The sequence below is a fragment of the Aedes albopictus genome, chromosome 3, assembly GCF_035046485.1.
Source record: "Aedes albopictus strain Foshan chromosome 3, AalbF5, whole genome shotgun sequence".
In the NCBI taxonomy this organism is placed as follows: domain Eukaryota; kingdom Metazoa; phylum Arthropoda; class Insecta; order Diptera; family Culicidae; genus Aedes; species Aedes albopictus.
This window is the reverse complement of record NC_085138.1, coordinates 318,833,123-318,854,154: the sequence shown is the minus strand read 5'-3', so window position 1 is coordinate 318,854,154 and position 21,032 is coordinate 318,833,123. Positions and strand designations below refer to the sequence as shown.

The window sequence follows — 21,032 nt, the reverse complement described above, 5'->3', positions numbered from 1 at the left end:
TGATATCTTGGTGGTTTTCGTGAACGATAACATAGCGTCTACGGACGGCATCCCCTTCCGGAAGCCGAACTGGTTGCTCCAGAGACCACTGATGGCACAAATGTCCCGAATGGAGGATTACGTGCCTCTGAAGCCGGCCTTCTGATACCGTCCGAACATCCCAGCCAACAAGAAGTTGTACATATATGATGTAGAATATGATGCTAAAGTGGAGGCCATATCCGTACATGCTTGCATTTGTACGTATATTGCCTCCACTTTAGCATCCTACTCAACAGGATATGCGATCGTGTGTTGACTGGGATGGGGCCTTACCTACGCTAAGAGACTTTGCAATCCCCACAAGATCTTCATCGGTAACCCCCTCCACATCGCCAGCCCCAGTCACCAGCTGTCCTACGAAAGGACTAAGATCATGACGCGGAAAAGGCCCCTCAATGATCCCCCCCAACACCTCGAGAGATTGCTCTGTAGGAGCCATTACACCTCTCATCTTGGTCATCACGATCCTGTACACAGATCGAAAAAAGAGTGTAAAATTCTGTGACTCATGATGCACATGATTGGAGCGTGGGATATCACAGAAGTTTACATGACATATCACGTAAAAGTCATAAAATATCATGTAAACTTCAATTATATGTCATGTAATTCAGCATGACTCTGAGTATTTACATGACATATAAATTTACATGATATATTATGTAAACCATCATAACACTAAGTTCATATGACTAAAATTAAGTTTACATGACGTGTAAATATCATTATTTTTATCTGTGTAGTTGACTTACTCTGCTACAGTTTCTGTTTCTTCTTCTTCTTCTTCTTTCGTTCCACTCTGGTCCGAGGGATTTGAAAAAGGGATTGAAAAAGGGTGATTGTCGCGTGACATAATTTGTGTATCACCCCTTATTGTGGTTGTCGCATCAGCATACGCGCAGAATCTCAAGGCCGCGTTGCCAGACGAGGGCGAGCTCGATGAGGCCCCTCTAGAGGACTGCTGGAGCACAGTGAAAGCAGCCATCAACGACGCACCCGAGAGCACCATCGGGTACGTGGAACGGAATCGACGGAACGAATGGTTCGACGAAAAGTGCAGAACGGTTTTGGAGGACAAGAACGCAGCGAGGGCAGTAATGCTGCAGCAAGGGACTCGACAGAACGTGGAACGTTACAATTTGAAGCGGAAACAGCAGACCCGACTCTTTCGGGAGAAAAAGCGCCGCCTGGAAGAAGCGGAGTGTGAAGAAATGGAACTGCTGTGCCGTTCCCAAGAAACACGGAAGTTCTATCAGAAGCTCAACGCATCCCGCAACGGCTTCGTGCCGCGAGCCGAAATATGCAGGGATAAGGACGGAGGCCTCTTGACGGACGGACGTGAGGTGATTGAAAGGTGGAAGCAGCACTTCGATCAGCACCTGAATGGCGTGGAGAACGTAGGCACGGGAGACCACGGCAACGGAGGAAACGACGATGCCAGTGCAGCGGAGGACGGAAATGAACCTACTCCCACGCTGAGGGAAGTTAAGGATGCCATTCAACAGCTCAAAACCAACAAAGCAGCTGGTAAGGATGGTATCGCAGTTGAACTCATCAAGATGGGCCCGGAAAAGTTGGCCACCTGTCTGCACCAGATAGTAGTCAAGATCTGGGAAACCGAACAGCTACCGGAGGAGTGGAAGGAAGGGATAATCTGTCCCATCCACAAGAAAGGCGACAAGTTAATGTGTGAGAACTTCAGGGCGATCACTATTTTGAATGCTGCCTACAAAGTGCTATCCCAGATCATCTTCCGTCGTCTGTCACCTAAAACTAATGAGTACGTGGGAAGTTATCAAGCCGGATTCATCGACAACGGACCAGATCAAGGACCAGATCTTCACCGTACGGCAAATCCTCCAGAAATGTCGTGAATACCAGGTCCCAACGCATCACCTGTTCATCGACTTCAAGGCGGCATACGACAGTATCGACCGCGCAGAGCTATGGAGAATCATGGACGAAAACGGTTTTCCTGGGAAGCTGACTAGACTGATTAAAGCAACGATGGTAGTAATGTTACGATAGACGGGGATACTTTCGAGGTGGTGGAGGAATTCGTCTACCTCGGATCCTTACTGACGGCTGACAACAACGTGAGGCGTGAAATCCGGAGGCGCATCATCAGCGGAAGTCGGGCCTACTATGGGCTCCAGAAGAAACTGCGGATGAAAAGATTCACCCACGCACCAAATGCACCATGTACAAAACGCTAATAAGATCGGTAGTCCTCTACGGACACGAGACACGGACCATGCTCGAGGAGGACCTGCAAGCACTCGGAGTTTTCGAGCGACGCGTGCTAAGAACGATCTTCGGCGGTGTGCAGGAGATCGGTGTGTGGCGGAGAAGGATGAACCACGAGCTCGCTGCACTTTACGGCGAACCCAGCATCCAGAAGGTGACTAAAGCCGGAAGGATACGGTGGACAGGGCACGTTGCAAGAATGCCGGACAACAACCCTGCAAAGCTGGTGTTTGCTACTGATCCGGTTGGCACAAGAAGGCGTGGAGCGCAGAGAGCACGATGGGCGGACCAGGTGGAGCGTGACCTGGCGAGCATTGGGCGCGACCGAGGATGGAGAGCGGCAGCCACGAACCGAGTATTGTGGCGTAGGTACTATTATTGTTGATTATGTCTTGTCTTAAATGTGATGTTGAACAAATAAATGTATGAATGTATGTATGTAGTCTTATTGTGGTAATAATGAATGCCATAAGGTTTACATATCTGAGATTTTTTTTTACTCTTAAAAACTGGCTTTATGGATATCTTCAAGTATTCTATAAAACATTTCATCAATAATTTTCATAAAAGTAGTCATAAAACTGTGAGTTTTAATTATTGCTATGATAAAACCCTAATAAAAATCAAACAAAACCGATCAGTAATGGAATTGTTACTTGAGAAAGCTGCACGATGGTTTTACAATGGTCCGTGGGTCGTATTTAAGTAGAAAAATATCATTAGTGATCCAAATGGTTCTCTAGATCAAAATGTCAACTTATCATTGTTACCTTATGGAGAAATAAAATGTTGAAAAACACTCAATTTTGAACAACTCTTAAGCAGTGGTGGAATTACTCTCATCATTCGCGAGTGTAAACCCAACACAAGGCTCACTCACGATTCCGAGAGTAAACAGTGTGTGAGTTTATTCGCACCCGCTCGCTTCGTGAGTAAGAAGCAGAACAAAAACAGAAGCACTCACGAGTGTTTATTCGTGAAGAACTAGTGGAGGCGCGGGAAGTGCATTTTATTGTGGTTATAATAGCAAATCCAGTGATTATCCAACATAAACTAATGCTTTATGCTTCATTGTTCCTGGAAAGCAGCACTGCCAGTCGTTAAAATGCGTTTTTCGTCAAAATGCAAAAAAAAAAAAACTCACGAAGCTTCGCGAATCACATGCGAGTGCTTGCCAGCTTCATTTACTCACGAATAAAGAAGTGCGAGTATTCTCGGGCCCCTGTTGTTCACGAGTAGGTTTGTTTTGGTTTGTGTCTGCCCAGCTGCAATCTTCATCATTTTCCATCTCTGCTCTTAAGGCGAAACTGGAAGCATTTCCTCACTTTTTGGTTTTTGATTTTTCATTAAATAACGAAGCAATATTTTCAAAATCGGTTTTCGTACACATGTAGAGTATAAAAAAATGCTTCCAGTTTCGCCTTAAGAATTTTTATCAACTGTTCATCAACCTATTATATGTACATCATAAAGTGAAATGAACCGAAATGAAAGAAATTTTAAACGTTTTTCCAACGTGTAAAAAGTACCCATGTTTTGAAGTATTTTCAAGCATTAATATATTGTTGATAATCGCTCAAAATTCCATTCAATACGGTGGGTCTCCAGCTAGCCTAGTGGTTAAGGCTATGGATCGCCAATTGGGAGACGGCGGGTTCGATTCCCGTTCCGGTCGGGAAAATTTTCTCGACTCCCTGGGCATAGAGTATCATTGTACTTGCTTCACAATTCTTCATTACACCAACAAAGCTAGCCATGAAAATGTTTGACAATTCACAGGTCATTTTGACAGACCACGCACATGCACGAAAAAGACGGATAACATATTCTACATTATTGATCTTGTTGCCGTCCTTTTCATGCTCATTATACATCTGTCAAAATGACCTGAGATTTGTCAGTCATTTTGAGGTAATTTTCGTTGGTGTAATGAAGAATATACAAATTCATGCAATGGCAGGCAAAGAAAGCCCTTCAATTAATAACTGTGGAAGTGCTCAAATAACACTAAGTTGAAGCGAGGCAGGGCAAGTCCCAGTGGGGACGTCGAGCCAAAAAGAAGAAGAAGAAGAAGACGGTCCACTGGTCTGCGAGATATGACAGTTCTTAAATTAGTTGCCTAAAAATAGTGTTTTATGAGAACGGTTCAAGCTTCGCGAAAGATCAACCAATCGAATTTGTACAAATGATGCACATACAGGGGATGGCCAAAATGTTTGGGATAGGCAACTTTTTTTTCTCTCACAAAAAAGTTCAACATGCTATAACTTTTCATAGAGCGCATCAAAAAATCTCAAATTTTGACTGTTTGTCAACCTATTATATGTGCATCATTGGTACAAATTTGGGCTCGATTGATTAATCTTTCGCAAAGTTAGAACCGTTCGGGTAAAACACTATTTTTCAGACAACTCATTTTTGACCTGTCATATCTTGGAAACCAGTGAACCGAATTGAATGAAATTTTGAACGTACACTAACAATATGTAAATGCTTTACAAACTATTAAAACATAGGTACTTTTTAAACGTTGAAAAAAGTTATCATGCATTGACACTTTTTGGATTTTTCTCGAAAAAATGTAATTTTTTTACATCAATGTTAAAAAAAATAGTGTTGATATCCAAAGATTTTCCACTTCTGTTCTCAAATTATCTCTAGTCAGATATATTAGAGCCTATTTAGATTGAAGGAAGAACACATTTGATAATTTTTGTGTGTTATTGTAAATTTGACTTGTTTTTCTCTATATGGGTAAACATTTCAACCCGGTATAACTTCATTCGCCGTGAGGAAATATTACATTTTATAACGTCGTATTAAGTATAATTATATTTTTGATAAACGTTAAAAAAATCGTTCACTTCGGTACACTGGTTTCCGAGATATGACAATTCAAAAATTAGTTGTCTAAAGAATAGTGTTTCACCCGAACGGTTCTTACTTTGCGAAATATTAATCAATCGAGCCCAAATTTGTACCAATGATGCACATATAATAGGTTGATAAACAGTCAAAATTTGAGATTTTTCGATGTACTCTATGAAAAGTTACAGCATGTTGAATTTTTTTGTGGGAGAAAAAAAGTTGCCTATCCCAAACATTTTGGCCATCCCCTGTATAATTGGTTGATAATCAGTCCAAATTTGAGAATTTTTGATGCACTCTATGAAAAGTTATGTTGAATTTTTTTGTGAGAGAAAAAAAAAGTTGCCTATCCCAAACATATTTGCCACCCCTGTATGTCCATTTTGGTGCCGCCATCGGCTGCCTTTTGGTTACCAAGATATTGAAAGCTTTCAACATTCTCTACTGCTTTCCCCAGCTACCGTAAAGCTGGAAGGGTTAACCGTATTAACATCAAATTATTTGGACTTGTTGACGTTGATGGTAAGACCTGACGTCGAGGAGCAATTGGGAAGATCATCAAGCCTGTTCTGCATATCAGAGCGCCATTGAGCTAGGAGAGAAACGTCATCAGCCATTTCGATGTCATTTAGGTGCTCCATGGTAATGGGCTGCCACAGCAACCCACATTTTGGTTCACGAACAATCGCAACTACCTTCCTTCACTTCAGCAACGACCGGATGGGATCGGACAAGACACCGTTGTGCAGTACTCTGCACGAAAATGCCCTGAACTGTGCTTCAATGGGGCCGATGATTTCCTCAGGGACACCCTTGCGCCTGAGGGCTTCCCACATGTTCTCGTGAATGAGACGGTCGAAAGCTTTTTCGAAATCAATGAACACCAGGTACCAGTACTACGTGGAGCCTCGTGGCCGTGCGGTTAGAGTCACCAACCTCATATCGCACCATGCTATGGGGTGAGAATTCGATTCCTGCTCCGGACGATGAAACTTTTCGTGAGAAACGTTTCTTCTCCGTATCCACTGGTGCATGCTCTGTGTGTCCGTTGTCTAGTGTTAAGTTTCGTTCAGTCTGTACAGCCGCTGGCTGAAGACGGTGTCCGTGTCTTTTTTTACATAGAGACTCTTGGAATGCATTGATTTGCTCCAGGATGATACGGAGCGTGACAATATGGTCGATACTGGATCGTCTGGCACGGAATCCTACTTACTGACGTCGGAAAGTTGTGTCAATCTTCTCCTGTTTTCGGGTTAGGAGAGGACTTTGAAAACGATATACACTGAGTCGGTACAAGTTACCTTCACTAAGATGCCTTGCATCCAGTTGGTCGGAAATGTCGTGGTTTCCCATTTGTTGCAGAATAATTGATGCAACAGTTGTGCTGCCCCAGGGTTGTATAGTATTTTCGAGCTAACATTCCTTCACTTTCCCGATGATCGTAAGGACGTGACCTGCGCCATTTTCTTGCATGTCTAGCTATGATATTAAAAAAAATGAACGAAAATTCTATGATATAAGCAATTTGCACAGATTTTGACATCCTGACGGATTTATACGAACTGATTGAAAGGTGGAATCAGCACAAACATGTTTGATGCAGAGAACATAAGCAAGGAAGGATCAACTCAGAATCAACACTCCAAAGCAGTTTGGATGAAGTACAATGATGCCTAATAATTTAACATACCTACCAACCTAAAGTGGTTCTTGAAACATTTTTGAAAAAAAAACGTTTAAAAAGGTGTAACAGTTTGAAAGCATTTTCTACGGGCAATTCATACTTCTCCTGCTAATATTTGCTCAAAAGTGTTTGTACCCAACTGCCCATCATCGATTGCCCATCAGAGAGAGCTGCTCGCGGCGCGTTGATAAGCCACATACCGCAACAGAGCTGCATCCACAGCTGATTATTTTCCCTGGCTGATGCTCAACCACTTTGCCCGCGAATTGGCTGGTTGGTAGGTGTGAGCGCATCTGCCCTGGAGAGTTGAGTTGCGCGCTCCACTCTGTTCAGTGAGATTAGAGCACATCATCCTAGCTAGTGGTATGGCCCAAGGGCTCTCCAGCTCGGCCGGTCATATGGCGGTTACTGTGTGTGCGCGGGCCGTCGTTGATGATAGGTAGGTAGTAGATGGCGCTTAGTGGCTATTATACTGCGGTGCACTGCATTGTTTCGCGAATCGGTTCAGATTTTAATTGCGCTTAGACTCCCGAGCGGTTCGGTCGTGCTTTTTAATTACTCTCTCGACGGCGGTGACTCTAGAGGGTGAAGGTGTTGACGACGGTTACGGTTCCAGTTCGACGCGGGGTGAAAAGTTGAGTTTTAAGTGGGTGCCTGACTCGATTACGAACTGAATCGTTTTCGCCCGTGAAGATGATTACAGTGTTTGGTAGATGTAACCGAAAGAGAAGAGCTATCCATACTGTGCGTAACGAGTGAAATTCAAGTGATTTTAGCCAGGAAATTCTATCCTGTGAAGAATCGAAATTTATTTCCGAGAAAAGCTTAGCTCAGAAGAAGACAAGTGACCCATCGATATTGTTCGAAGGAAATTGAGTTGATAGCTATTGTCAGAGTCGATTGATTGTACTATACAGCAATCGTCCAGGAGCAGTGTGATAAGAGAAATCGTTTTTCGGTTACGTCAGTGAATTTCTGAACACCAAGGCAGCTCCAGTATAAATCATTTGGTCACTCGTGCAGCCTCAACTTTGCCCCTCAAATAGGATTGGTGCAGATGCCCATAAAACCTTAAAGGTAAGTGTGACAAATCGGAGTCACCTGACCCCCGAATGAGGGGCAGCCATCATCATGGACGACGACGACGACGGTGGCAATCGCCCCATGCGTGGAAGGCTTCGCATTCGGAACCACTTGAGTGTGTCACCTTCTCTATCCGACCGAGTCTGACGACGATTGTAATCATTACTCCTCCACAATGCGGGTCCTATCTTTATTTTTTTTTCGTTCGTTTCTTATTACGAGAATGTATTAGGTGGTGCAGTGGTTCTCAACCAGGGGGTGAATTCAACACGAAAATATTTTTAGGGAGTAAATTTTCGGAAGTTTAAGGTCAGTAAAGCACAAATTTGATTATAGAACATGCATGCTTCGATTTTTATCAAAATTTTACAGTATAATACTATTATGAAAATATGTTCTTAGTAAAATTTTGAGCCATTTTGTATGAATACTCTCAAAGTTGTAGCAGTTTGAATATGAAAAAAACTGACCGGGTTCCACTTAAGCAAATATAACTTTGTGACGGCTGGATCAAATTGAATGAAATTTTTACACAACATTTTGATTTGCATACTTTACATACAGAAAAATCTTCATTGAAATCGGTTAAGTATTTCTGGCTCTATAAATAAAACAGTAAACATGTGTTCTTATTTGTGAATCCTCTTTGCACAAAATTTTAAAATTGCAGATCTCAGGATTCAACAATATCTCTGCAAATACTAGACCGATTTTGATGAAAATTTTATGGTTCAAGCTTAGTTACATATAATGTACCATTACTGATCCAAAAATCAGCTGTTTTGGTGTACGCAGTCTAAAGTTATGAAAAAAATGTGTGACCAAAATTTGACCGTATCACCCTTTAGTGCTCTTAGAGCACTTCCACAGTTATTAATTGAAGGGCTTTCTTTGACAAAATTTGACCATCTAAACAAATATAACTTTGTAACGGCAGGATCAAATTCATTGAAATTCTAACACAACATTTTGATATGCATACTTTACATACAGGAAAATTTTCAATGAAATTGGTTCAGTATTTCTGGCTCTATGAATAAAAGAGTTGAAATGTGTTCTTATTTTTTAATCCTCTTTGTACAAAATTTTAAAATTGCGGATTTCAGGATTCACAATATCTCCGCAAATTCTGAACCGATTTTGATGAAAATTTTATGCTATAAGCTACATATAATGTACCATTACTGGTCCAAAAATCAACTGTTTTGGTTTACGCAGTCTAAAGTTATGAAAAAAAATTGTGTGACCAAATTTTGACCGATCACCCTTTAAGTTGAAGAGAGGCAGACCAAGTTCCAGTGGGAACGTTGAGCCATAAAGAAGAAGATAAGGGTTACACGCCGTCTCTTCAGCAAGACTTTTTTTCGTACCGTAAACCGGGGTCAAATAAATATTCGGGTCGAAATTGTTCAGACGTTTTTTCCGCTAGATAAAGCATACTTTGAAAAATTTCCTTGCAAATATCGTATAGTATCAGATTCCAACAGCCACTTGAAATATCTTTGTACCGACTTTTTGACCCCCCAAGCAGAATATCCTCTTCGAATGAGTGTAATCAGTTTCATACCTTTTAATTCCCCCCTATTGTAATTATCCTTTGACAGATACGCATATTTCGACTATCACTTATAATCTTCCTCAGTGTCAGTTATCCACTATCCAGATTTTTTTTGTTATAAAAATCTAAAAGCCGTCTCACCCTTTTAATCCGCGCGCAAGGATGAATAATTAGGATACAGTCGACGCAGTTCATTCAAATTTGGCATATTCACGTGAGAAGTAGTGCATTAGTGCACTAAAAAAAGTTGCATTTCGTCCAATATTGAAGTGTTTCCTCCGCCAACTACATGACACAGTGGAGCCTATGCTGCCACATGCTATACACTAGGGTGGCCCACATTTATATGAAAAACAAAAAATTCGAAAAATGCCAAGTCTTACCTCCTAAATCAGTTGTTTTGGACTCCCAGAAGCTACGTTCAAAATTTGAACAAACTCGGTTGAGCCTAAGGGGGCACTTTGAAGTTTATATGGGAAAACTTGACCATATGTATGCAAAAATTTTAAGTTTTTGAATTTTGCCGCTAGGTGGCGCTGTAAGCGTTCTATAAACAAACCCTTTTGTATTATTGTAGGTAATTATATGCCAAAGAACTTTGTCGAAGACCGCGAAGTGATCCGACGGCTGTAAAAAAAGTTATACCCTAGGCAAAGTGAGGCAAAGTAATGAAATTTCATTAATGATATTATTCCTTTACATGTATTGGAAAAACAACAATACAGTTTATCCTCACCTTACCTAGGATATAACTTTTTTACAGACGTTGAATCACTTTGCGGTCTTCGACAAAGTTGTTTGGCATATAGTCACCTTCAATAATACCAAAGGGTTTGATTATTAAACGCTCCTAGCGCCACCTAGCGGCAAAATTAGAAAACTTGAATTTTCTGCATACATTGGGCCAAGTTTTCGTTTATTAAACCAAGTTGTATAATAGGGGGATTCACTTAACAGCGTAAACTGATTAAACTGATTAAACGTCGCGATCACCAAGGCAATCTTTGATTATTTCACTCGCAAAATCATGAAACATTTCAAATAAGCAGAAAATCATGGCTTACGCAGCAATTTCATCTGTTTAGTGAGTACCCCTAATGTATTTTTGTATAATCGTCTAATAAAGATCTTAGAAACAATTCAACAAGCTTTCTACGATAATTATTCCAATACAATCAAAATATAGCAATCATTTCAATGTTTATACTTGGTTAAACAAATGCTGCTCAAAAGTTTCTGAGCGTTTCTACAGCTATGTTATGAATGAAAACAATTTTTTTACGTATTTTTCATACGTGAATAATTTGAAACAACTATTTATAATGGTATATATGGCCATTACCTATATTAACGCATTTCAATCACATTTTTATGATAGAACTCACATCAATGACAAGACTCGAACTCGGGACCTACTGCTTCACTGCCGTCTGCATCTGCTCTTCTCCAATCAGGAATAAATAAATTGGAAGATTTTAAACAGAATTTAAATATTGAGTCGAATACGCTGCCGTTCATGCGTTGCTTAAACATCGCTTAAGTTTTGTTATTCGACTAATTGTTTACATCAACACTGAAGCTGATTAATGTTTGATTAATCATGTCCGCAACGTTTATTCATGTAAATAAAGTTTTCAGTAATCTTTGATCGTCAGCAGCGCTACTGGAGCCTAGTAGTAGTTATATGGTCACTTAGCTACAGTGCGGTGTTGTTTTGCAAATTCGGTGAATTTTCAAAAATATTTTCGTTTCTCATACCCAATAAAATTATTTGTTCTATGTTTTCGGAACCTCGATTCCGTGTACGGAGGAAAAATATGTTATCTCCTCTTGTGAAACTTCTGGAAAATGGTAGATCCTGAAGCCGGTCGAGATTAAAAGGCTTAAACAGTGTCACGATGAAGGAACCATGGGGGAAAACTTCTTAACGCGGCTAATTTCGAGGAGCCAGCTGCCATTTTCAAGCTCGGCAGTTTTGCTGCTGTTGGTCAGTGTAGTGTGAAAGGTGAGTCGTGATGTTTTTTGAAGTGTGATTTTATGATTTAGAGCTGCTGCAAGGCTCTTGTGTGCTGTCAAATAATATGCAGCCGCAGATGCTCTTATTTGACTCCTAAGCAACAACCTTGTTCACAAATGTGAACATGGCGAACAATGATAATTAAGTGATATTATTACTCTGCTAATCAGTAGCTGTACAAAACGATTAAACCAGTATTCTTAAACAATGCTTAAGCTACTTCCTTTAAAACTTTATTTAAACTTCTGTTGGATTAGTTGTTCAATTTACAAAAATATGATGATCAAACGTGCTGTTTTCGCTGTATGAAATGTTTGTTCGACACTTTTTTCAACTTTTATTCAACTGTCGGCGCTTTTATAGAACACTTGTTAAAATGGCATGCTTATTAGTGGTTCTGAATTGTTACTTAGGACTGCCCCACGATCGCATCACTTTTTCACTTTTCCCATCGTAAAATGCGGCCCGACCGAGCTCCCCATCGCAACTCCTTATCGTTTATCTGGCTTCTGATGTTTGAGCCTTAAACTCTTAAAAAAGCCACAATCTTCAATTTTGAGCCACCATTTTGGATTTTATGGTTGCCATATTTGGACTCCAGACTTCTCCCCATACCAGATATGCCCAATGCCCATATTGAATGGTTTTAGAGCCTGAAACTCCATTAAATAGCCGCCATCTTGAATCTGGAGCAGCCATCTTGGTTTTTAGACCGTCATATTCTGGTCGTCATTTTTGGAGTCCAGACTTCTAATGCGGGGCGAAAGTTCGCACGGGGCAAAAGTTCGCAGTGGGTCTTTTTCTGAGCACGAATTAATAACCCAAACAAATCTGTATGGGTTCGACACATAATCAGGTCAGTTACTCGTCAATAAAAATTGGAACGATTTCGTTATGGTTTGGCAGAATAATGGCAAAGAATTTGTTTCTAGGAGTTTGATAGAATTTTTGAGCCGTTTGGAATAAGAATTTGTAATACCAGGAAGAAGCAGAATCTCATAACCTCTTGATGTCGGAGAATCGTTATTCCATAATAGTTCGCGAGGTGCATTCGAATAAACAATAAACTACTAGTGCTTCTTGTAGAAAGGGGCATTGTTAAAACCTCGACAGTGGGGCAAAAGTTCGCAGTAGCTGTGGGGCAAAAGTTCGAACTAGATTTCTAGATATAGTTACTAGATTTCTAGATATAGTTACAGAATCTTTGAAGCAATGATGATTTCGTACAGAAACTACTAGGGTAAATGTACCAATAGTGGTGCTATTAGTAGCTCCTTGTAGTAAAATAATTGAATAAAATTGATAAAACCACAAAATAAAAAGGCTGAAAACGTTAATCGGTAGTTTTTCACATAAACTTTCTAGAAAAAATGCAAAAACTATTGTTTATTTCAGTTTAAGATAATAAATCACTTGCACCAACTATAGGTACACGGTTCCTATTATGGAGGTAAAATTTAGCATTGGTTCCTATAGTGGCGCATCCCATTGAATTCTTATGGGACCCACCACTATGGGAACACTACCACCACTATAGGTGCAAAGGAGCAAAAAAATTAAGGAAAATAATTGTTTTTAAAAGGTTTTTCAGCAAATCTTGAACACAAAACTGAATTAATATTAGTATTTAGGTATGATGCATCTATTAAAAATGTAATTTGCAAGCTTTTTGGTCAAAATGGTGCTAAATTGCCACTACCACCACTATTGGTACTACCTCCACTAAGGGAGCTTTTACCCTATATATGTATAATATGTGTAGTACGCAACCTGAAATCGTTGCGGCAGAGGGTTTGAACTTAGCTTTGTAAGAAGATTGATTGTAAGGTAAACATTATATGAAAAATGGCTTTAAAAAACATTTTAAAACATTCTCTTCGTCATCCTCGTCGTGTCTTTTCATATGTTTCTGAAGGTCTTTTGTTCATCTACTTTACCGGGGTCTTTCATAGCTTAGTTTGTAAATTCACAGTTATAATTTATCACAATGCTGACGGGGATAAGATTCGATTACGGTCCCGTTCAACAGTTTTGCTGCATATTTGATTTTTTTTCATGTATTTTATGCAACACGTTTCTCTATGATTACCCCACAATGAATTTTGACAACTTCAGCAACGCTAGAAAGGACAGCTCTTAGATAATAATTGTGGAAGTCTTCATAAAACACATTCTATACAAAAGCTGAACACCAGGTCGTAACATCACACAAATAAACTACAATGTACAAGGTGCGAACTTTTGCCCCGCATAATGCGAACTTGTGCCCCCACTATGGGGCAAAAGTTCGCATTGGAGTACTTGTATTAAAATTTGTATTACTAAAACTACAAAAGGAACGCGAAAAAATCTAGTACTACGTTTTGAAGGTAACATGACAAGGAATCGTTTAACGAAGAAGAACGATATTGTTTTCTTTTCGTTTAATAGTTATTTTGTGAAGTCTGTTAGGTGCGAACTTTTGCCCGCATCACTCTATACTCAATACTCATATTACATGGTTTTAGGGCCTAAAACACCATTAAACAGCCGCCATCTTGAATTTTGAGCCGCCATTGTAGACTTTGGACCGTCATTTTGGATATTCTGGTCGCAATATTCTAAATAACGATGAACCGCACGAACAATGTTTCACCACCCCCTGCGGTAGAAGTACCTACTTTAATGAACAAATGGAGGCAATGATTTGAGATAAATAAAGGGGCTGTCCATAAACCACGTGGTCATGAGGGGGGGGGGGGGGGGTTTCGGCCAATGACCATTTTGTATGGACGAAAAAAAATTTTTGTATGGACTAATGACCACGGGGGGGGGGGGGGGGTTGAGAAGTCCCAAAAAAATGACCACGTGGTTTATGAACAGCCCCAAAGGCAACTGTGTGGTTGGTATGTGGCCTGCCCGGCGAATCGTATCGTAGACGGGGAGGACGATGTTATTCTCTTATCATCGCACTATTGTTGTTTGTCTTACCTGTTGCAGCTGCCGCTCTACAGCACCACCGTCACCACAAACCGTCTGTGTTAGATGATAACATATTTGTAGAATGTACATACATACCTTTCAGTGTGAGTATTACGTGCGAGAAGAAAAAATCTTATTTTGGAACAACATCGGCAGATAATATGTTTGATCAAAACGTGAACTTACTTCATTCTTTTTCACCTGTGTTGGCTCTACCTTCTCTACTAGAACCTGACAGCTTAAGAGCAATGGTTTTGATTCAGTGGAAGTTCAGTCTTCTGCGGGAAATATAGCTGAAATGATCCAGGATTTTGGAAGCTCATGAAGCACTTACCGCTACAGAGAAAGGAACTTGTATTGCCAAGTTGAACAGACATTTATTTTTTTCTTGGTCCATTTTTTAGTACAAGTGCTACATAACTTATCGATTAGCTTTCGTGTCGTTAATGCACAATAGATCGGAAATGTAAAAGCTTTATCATTAATCGGAGCAACATGCATTTCATGCACTATACTTGATTAATATTTGCTCAGTGCAATGGTGTTACAAGTAAGTGTTTTTGATAGTGCGTATTCAAATATGTGGCATCAATCAAAACAAACAGAAGAGAAAGATAAGCGCTGCTCACGTGCACATAATTCAAATTGAAACTTTTACATGTCAGATTACAAGCTAATAGTTACGATAGGTAGCTAAAGGTTCCTTCTCCAACGCACAACTCCATGTCATGTTACATTTGTAGCCACATTGTAAACGAATTAACGTTTACAACCACTAAATCAGCTCGAATCCCAGTCAATTAAATTTTTATAAACTGTTTTCAACCACCATTCAGCAGTGCGGTTCGGACGGGTAAATCAATTCATGAAAGTATATACGCACGCGGACCGCGTGCGCAACGCGCGCGCGCGAAATCCAACCCCAACCACCAAGGGCGTTAGCTAATTTAGCGTTGAACCGACCGGGCGGGTGGGCCGGTGTCCCATCAACGCTCGCAGTTTTAGCCGCGTTGCGCTCTAATCACTTTCAAACACGCTGCTGAGCCGACTCGATGCCGCGAAATGAAAATGCTCTGAATTTGTTTTGTTTTGTTGCATATCGGAGCTGGGCTGGCTGTGTGACTGGCAGCAAAGCAAGTGTTTGTTTGGATGTCTGAGGGCGGTTTACTGTAGTCGGACACGGATCAATGGACATCTGTCACGTGCTTAGCTGGGGTGGTGGTGGATACCCATAGGGGATTTGGGGTTTATATGCTGCGGCAGGAAATAATAGGAAACTTTTTTTTTAATTCAAAGCCTCATTTTATTTTTTTTATGTTATTTCATGTATGCTTCGATGTCCCATCGTCTGTATCAGAATATTTTGTTCATAGACTTTCATAGAGTATTTTAAATATGTTTCATATTTGTCAATTAACTTCACAATACAACGCAAATCATTTCAGTTAACTTAACTTAGTTAACCTTCCTTTTGCATCACGTTGGCAGCAGCTCGCTGACGTAGTGTACGGTTAGGGTCAAAAATGATCCTAATGCCAAAGTAGGGTTAATTTGACTGGATGAATTCACGAAGAAATCATTGGAGAAACCGCTGACGAATCACAGGAGTAATTCATGGAGAAACTTCTAGTGGACTTCCTGGAAAAAATCCCAGAAGGAATTTCTAGAAAAATTCTATCAGGAATTGCTAGGGTAACCCATAAGGCATTCCTGAAGAAATTCTAAGTGAAACTTCTCAAGAAATAATTGGAAAAATTCTCTCGGGATTCCTACAGAAATGCCTAATGTGATTCTTCTAAAAATTTCTTGCTAGGATTGCTCCAGAGGTTTCTCAAAAGATTCTTATACAAATCGTTCCTGTGATTCTACCTACAACTTTTTTATATTTTTTTTAATTCCTCCAGAGATTTCGCCAGAGTGTTCATATGGAGATTAGCAATATATCTTGTGAAGCCAACCTTAATTCCTGTTTAGATTCCAACTAGACTATCTACAGGAAGTCTTGCTGTCAGTTCTCCTGTACTTGCCTTGCGCCTTAAAAAACGGTACTACATTGGAATAACTTTCACATTTGATTTTTTTTCCCGTATTTAGGCGCTCTCAATATGCTACGTAGCTAGTTCAGAGGACGTCCAAGGGTTCGGATTCAGATACGTAGGTCATACGACCTGTGCCCTGTGGTTGAGCTCAATCCTTCTCTAGTAGCATACATATTGTCTATCCGGTTGGAATCAAGACAGCCATTCAATCGAAGATATCCATTTTCTTGGTCCACAAGTGTCGCAACTGTTTCGCATCAAGTGCGCTGTGTTGCTGACAACAACGGGAAGGATACTTACTTACCAATCAGGCTAAGACCAAGCCCACGCATGGGCTCCATCAAGCGTTTTAACGTTAAGTAGAGCCGCGAACAAAGACGCGATCCGCGCCGGTCGCTGCTAAGAAAGGCTCGAAAACGAAAAGTTTACGTACGGTTTGTAAGACCAAGCCCACCCGTGGGCTTAATACTACACACGCAACAGCACGTCGTTAACGATTTTTAATTTCGTTATCAACCCATTTTCGCACCGGTCGTTCTTTTCCATGTGAGTAAAATAATGATCGGTCGCCTTTGCACACCGGTGGTCTCTATTCTCTCCGTACCATCGGTTTTTTGCACTTCTGTAAATCATCGCAATATTTTGTGTATCTATGGGGTTATTGCAAATCTTATTCAGCATAATAATTTGTGCTCATATTATGAAAGATGGGATTTTGGATAAGACTGAAAACTGTTAGTAAAAATTGAATTCAAATAAATAATTCCCTTGGAGGTTTGTACCAGTTTTGGTGCGTTTAAAGATATCATTTCTCAATAATTTATGATTGTATTTAATCCCGGAATTCAAGCAATCTTTTTTTAAATTATGTGTTTGTTGCTTACTGTATGACTTGTAGGTTGAATTTTTATCTAAAATAATATCCATCTCTTCAATATTCATGTTGCCTTTCTCGCAAGAAATTTATCTGAATTTGAGATTATGATCATCTTTTTTAATAATTAGGTTTATTGAATAATTACATCCCTTGCATTTCCAACACATTTATAACGTAGTTATCTCCTTTACAACTTCGCGTAGGTCAAGATTCTTGAATCCTGGTCCTCGACTACATTTTTTAAGATTTTTATCGGTATTATTTAGTTTTTACAAAAAGAAATAACTGTAGTGTTTCTATGATATCTGAGTTGAGTTAGGTTCAGTCAATGCATCTTTGAAAAATCGTAACTATCACGGTGTGTTGAAACAGGATTATTATCGCACTTTCATGAACCTTAAATATTTTTTCGTTATAAATTAGCCTTAGCTGTATATATTAAGATTCTGGAGGTTAAAAAATCTTTCATCAGGGAAAATGAAAATAAATTCGATTTTAGTAGTTTACCACTTTTCCCATATGATATGGTATTACGCAAATGTGATGAACCTAGACTCCGCTAGAAAAAGTTCCCTTCCTCATAATAAATCTCACCATTTAGAGAGACACAAATGCAAAAGTCTTTACAACAAGTTTAAATTTGTTTGGCGTTCGTTTCATGTGTCCAGCCCACGACAGTCTGCCGAAAGTCATAGATTATAAAAGTTTACAGTCCTTCCGTATGTCTTCTTCCTTTTTTTCTTATTCTTCTTTATGGCTCTACGTCCGCACTGGGACTTGGCCTGCCTCGTTTCAACTTAGTGTTCTTTCAGCACTCCCACAGTTATTAATTGAAGGGCTTTCTTTGCCTGCCATTGCATGAATTTGTATATTGTGAGGCAAGTACAGTGATACACTATGCCCAGGGATTGGCCCGCCGTCTCCGGATTGGCGACCCATAGCCTTAACAACTAGGCTAACTGGAGACCCCTCCTTCCATATGTCTGGCACATAGATATTTGTAATCGAGGTAAACAAATACTTCCCATTAGTGCGACTCATACATTTGAGGAAGCACCATTCACCTGTGACTCGTACCATTTGTAGCATATACTCTTCATGTACTAATTTGCCTGAAATGGCGGGTATAAGTAGGGTCTCCAGTAAGCCTAATGGTTAAGGCTTTGGATCGCCAATCCGGAGACGGCGGGTTCGATTCCCGTTCCGGTCGGGGAAATTTTCTCGATTCCCTGGGCATAGAGTATCATTGTACTTGCCTCACAATATACAAATTCATGCAATGGCAAGCAAAGAAAGCTCTTCAATTAATAACTGTGGAAGTGCTCATAGAAAACTAAGTTGAAGCGAGGCCGACCAAGTCCCAGTGCGGACGTAGAGCCACAAAAAAAAGAAGAAAAAAGGCGGGTATAAGTTGCACATACTTTGCATGTCAAACCACATCCACATGGATATTTGCTAAAAAGTATGAGTCGACTATACTGAGCGTGCGTGACTTATTTGGAAAAGTTCTGCCTCTGATCTGTTGAGGACTTTTGCCCATACAAAATCTTAAAATTTTTAAAGACTTATCTCCTTGTTATTTATGAAATGATACCTTTAGGGTTAGGTGGGCTGTTGAGTCTCAAATAACAAAAAGTTGACACAAAATACATAATATTGGCGTTGTCATATTATGTTAAAGCATTAAAAATGATTATGCAACATTTGGTTTAAAATAAGTGTAAATTTGCAAGCGATTTAATCAATGTCAATAATAGTAGTCTCGTGCAGTGAAATTTTCCTATGTTCATCTGGGTTATCTGTAGCTTTATTTTATTAGACACCTTGGTCTTTATAAAAACTGCATGCATTTTAATGGTTTCAATGCAATGGCTGCATAAATTAAAATAAAAATCCCAAGTAAAATTCCTTCTTTTTTGCAAAAGTGAGTTTGACAACAGATTCGGTATGGGGAGAAATGTCACTTGTCCTTGCGGAGTGTGATAAAAACGAAATAAAAATGAATAGTGATTAAAACGACTAGTCATAAAACTGAAAAACCACTGTACTGTACTTACAAAGTGGAAACTATCCATTAGAGTTGAATTAATAAGTCATTTGTACACTCGATACCTTCCACCCAACTAACAAAAGTAGCTGCATATCAGCTTATAGATCAAACGCTTTTGAAAGAAAGCTCTTTTAAGCTCTTATGCAACAATAATGTTAGTTGGGCAACCATCCTCTATGTGTTAAACAATTTAGTAATCGAAATCTATCCAATGATTCCGAAATGAAGCATAATATAACTAATAAAAGTTCTTAAAAAGTTTTATTGAAACCTCAAATTGCGTCAATCTTGCCTCACTTTGGACATAACTGTTTGTAGTTTTTTTTTTTAATTTTATGACATTTCCAGAACATTGATGTCATCTTAATCTTGTTCTATATTTTCAATTTTTATTTTATTTGTAAATTTAGTTAAATTTGTTCGCAGCATAAACAACAATGAACATATCTAACATGAGCATATCTAAAACTAAGTAAAAAGAAAATATGTAGAGCTAAGTACTGTTCCTTTTAATTGCCCTACGATTTTGTATTGTTTGTCAGATACGTATTTCGACCTCAAATGTTAGGTCATCTGCAGTATCTCGTACTTAAGGCGAAACTGGATCCATTTCCTAACTTTTTGGTTTTTGATTTTTTATAAAATAGCGAAGCAATATTTTCAAAATCGGTTTTCGTGCACATGTAGAGTATGGATCAAGGTATATCCTGAATTTTTTTGAGATGGAAAATGTTTTTAGTTTTCGCTGAAACCATTTTTAAGCAAAATTTCACAAAAAAATGGTTTCTGCAAAAACTAAAAACATTTTCCATCTCAAAAAAATTCAGGAGATACCTTGATCCATACTCTACATGTGCACGAAAACCGATTTTGAAAATATTGCTTCGTTATTTTATGAAAAATCGAAAACCAAAAAAATGAGAAATTGCTTCCAGTTTCGCCTTAAGGCAAAACTGGAATCATTTTCTCATTTTTTTCGGTTTTTGATTTTTTATTAAATAACGAAACAATATTTTCAAAATCGGTTTTCGTGCACATGTAGAGTGTGGATCAAGGTGTCTTCTGAATTTTTTTGAGGTGGAAAATGTTTTCCATTTTTGCAGAAACCATTTTTTTGTGAAATTTTGATCAAAAATGGTTTCTGCAAAAACGAAAAACATTTTCTACAGCGTAAAAAATTCAGAAGATACCCCGATTCATACTCTACATGTGCACGAAAACCGATTTTGAAAATATGTCTTCGTTATTTAATAAAAAATCAAAAACCAAAAAGTGAGGAAATGCTTCCAGTTTCGCCTTAATCTGATATTCTTTGTACGTACATGTATTCCGCTAACATGCCCAGGATCACCATCATCATACATAAAACGATTTCAATAAAACATTGATTGATTTTACAATAAAAAAAGACTACATATATGCTTACCTTAAAGTACGTGTAACAAGGGTCTGTGCCGAAAGAGTAATTAAAAGCTATTCTCTAAGGGCTGATTATTTCACTTCGGATTAACCGGTTAACCAAGCTTACCTATATAGTTAAACCTAGTTTAACACTTAAGACAGGGTGAAGAAATCGAGAATCTATTTGAATTTTAAGAAAAAGTAT

The 21,032-nt window shown here is 39.2% G+C and overlaps 1 protein-coding gene and 1 long non-coding RNA gene across 4 annotated transcripts in view; both read left to right on the top strand.

The window, feature by feature from the left end:
- Nucleotides 1–21,032, top strand: part of LOC134284183 (uncharacterized) — a 531,430-nt gene that overhangs the window by 314,805 nt on the left and 195,593 nt on the right. The gene's annotated exons all lie outside the window — the stretch shown is intronic.
- Nucleotides 7,034–21,032, top strand: part of LOC109623253 (cationic amino acid transporter 2) — a 74,468-nt gene continuing 60,469 nt past the window's right edge. For 2 of the 3 annotated variants that reach the window (XM_062842660.1, XM_062842659.1), the window contains exon 1: nucleotides 7,037–7,918. The gene's annotated coding sequence lies outside the window, so the exon portion shown is untranslated. Of the gene's footprint in view, nucleotides 7,919–21,032 lie in introns of all 3 variants that reach the window. The other variant, XM_062842661.1, reaches the window with a different exon arrangement.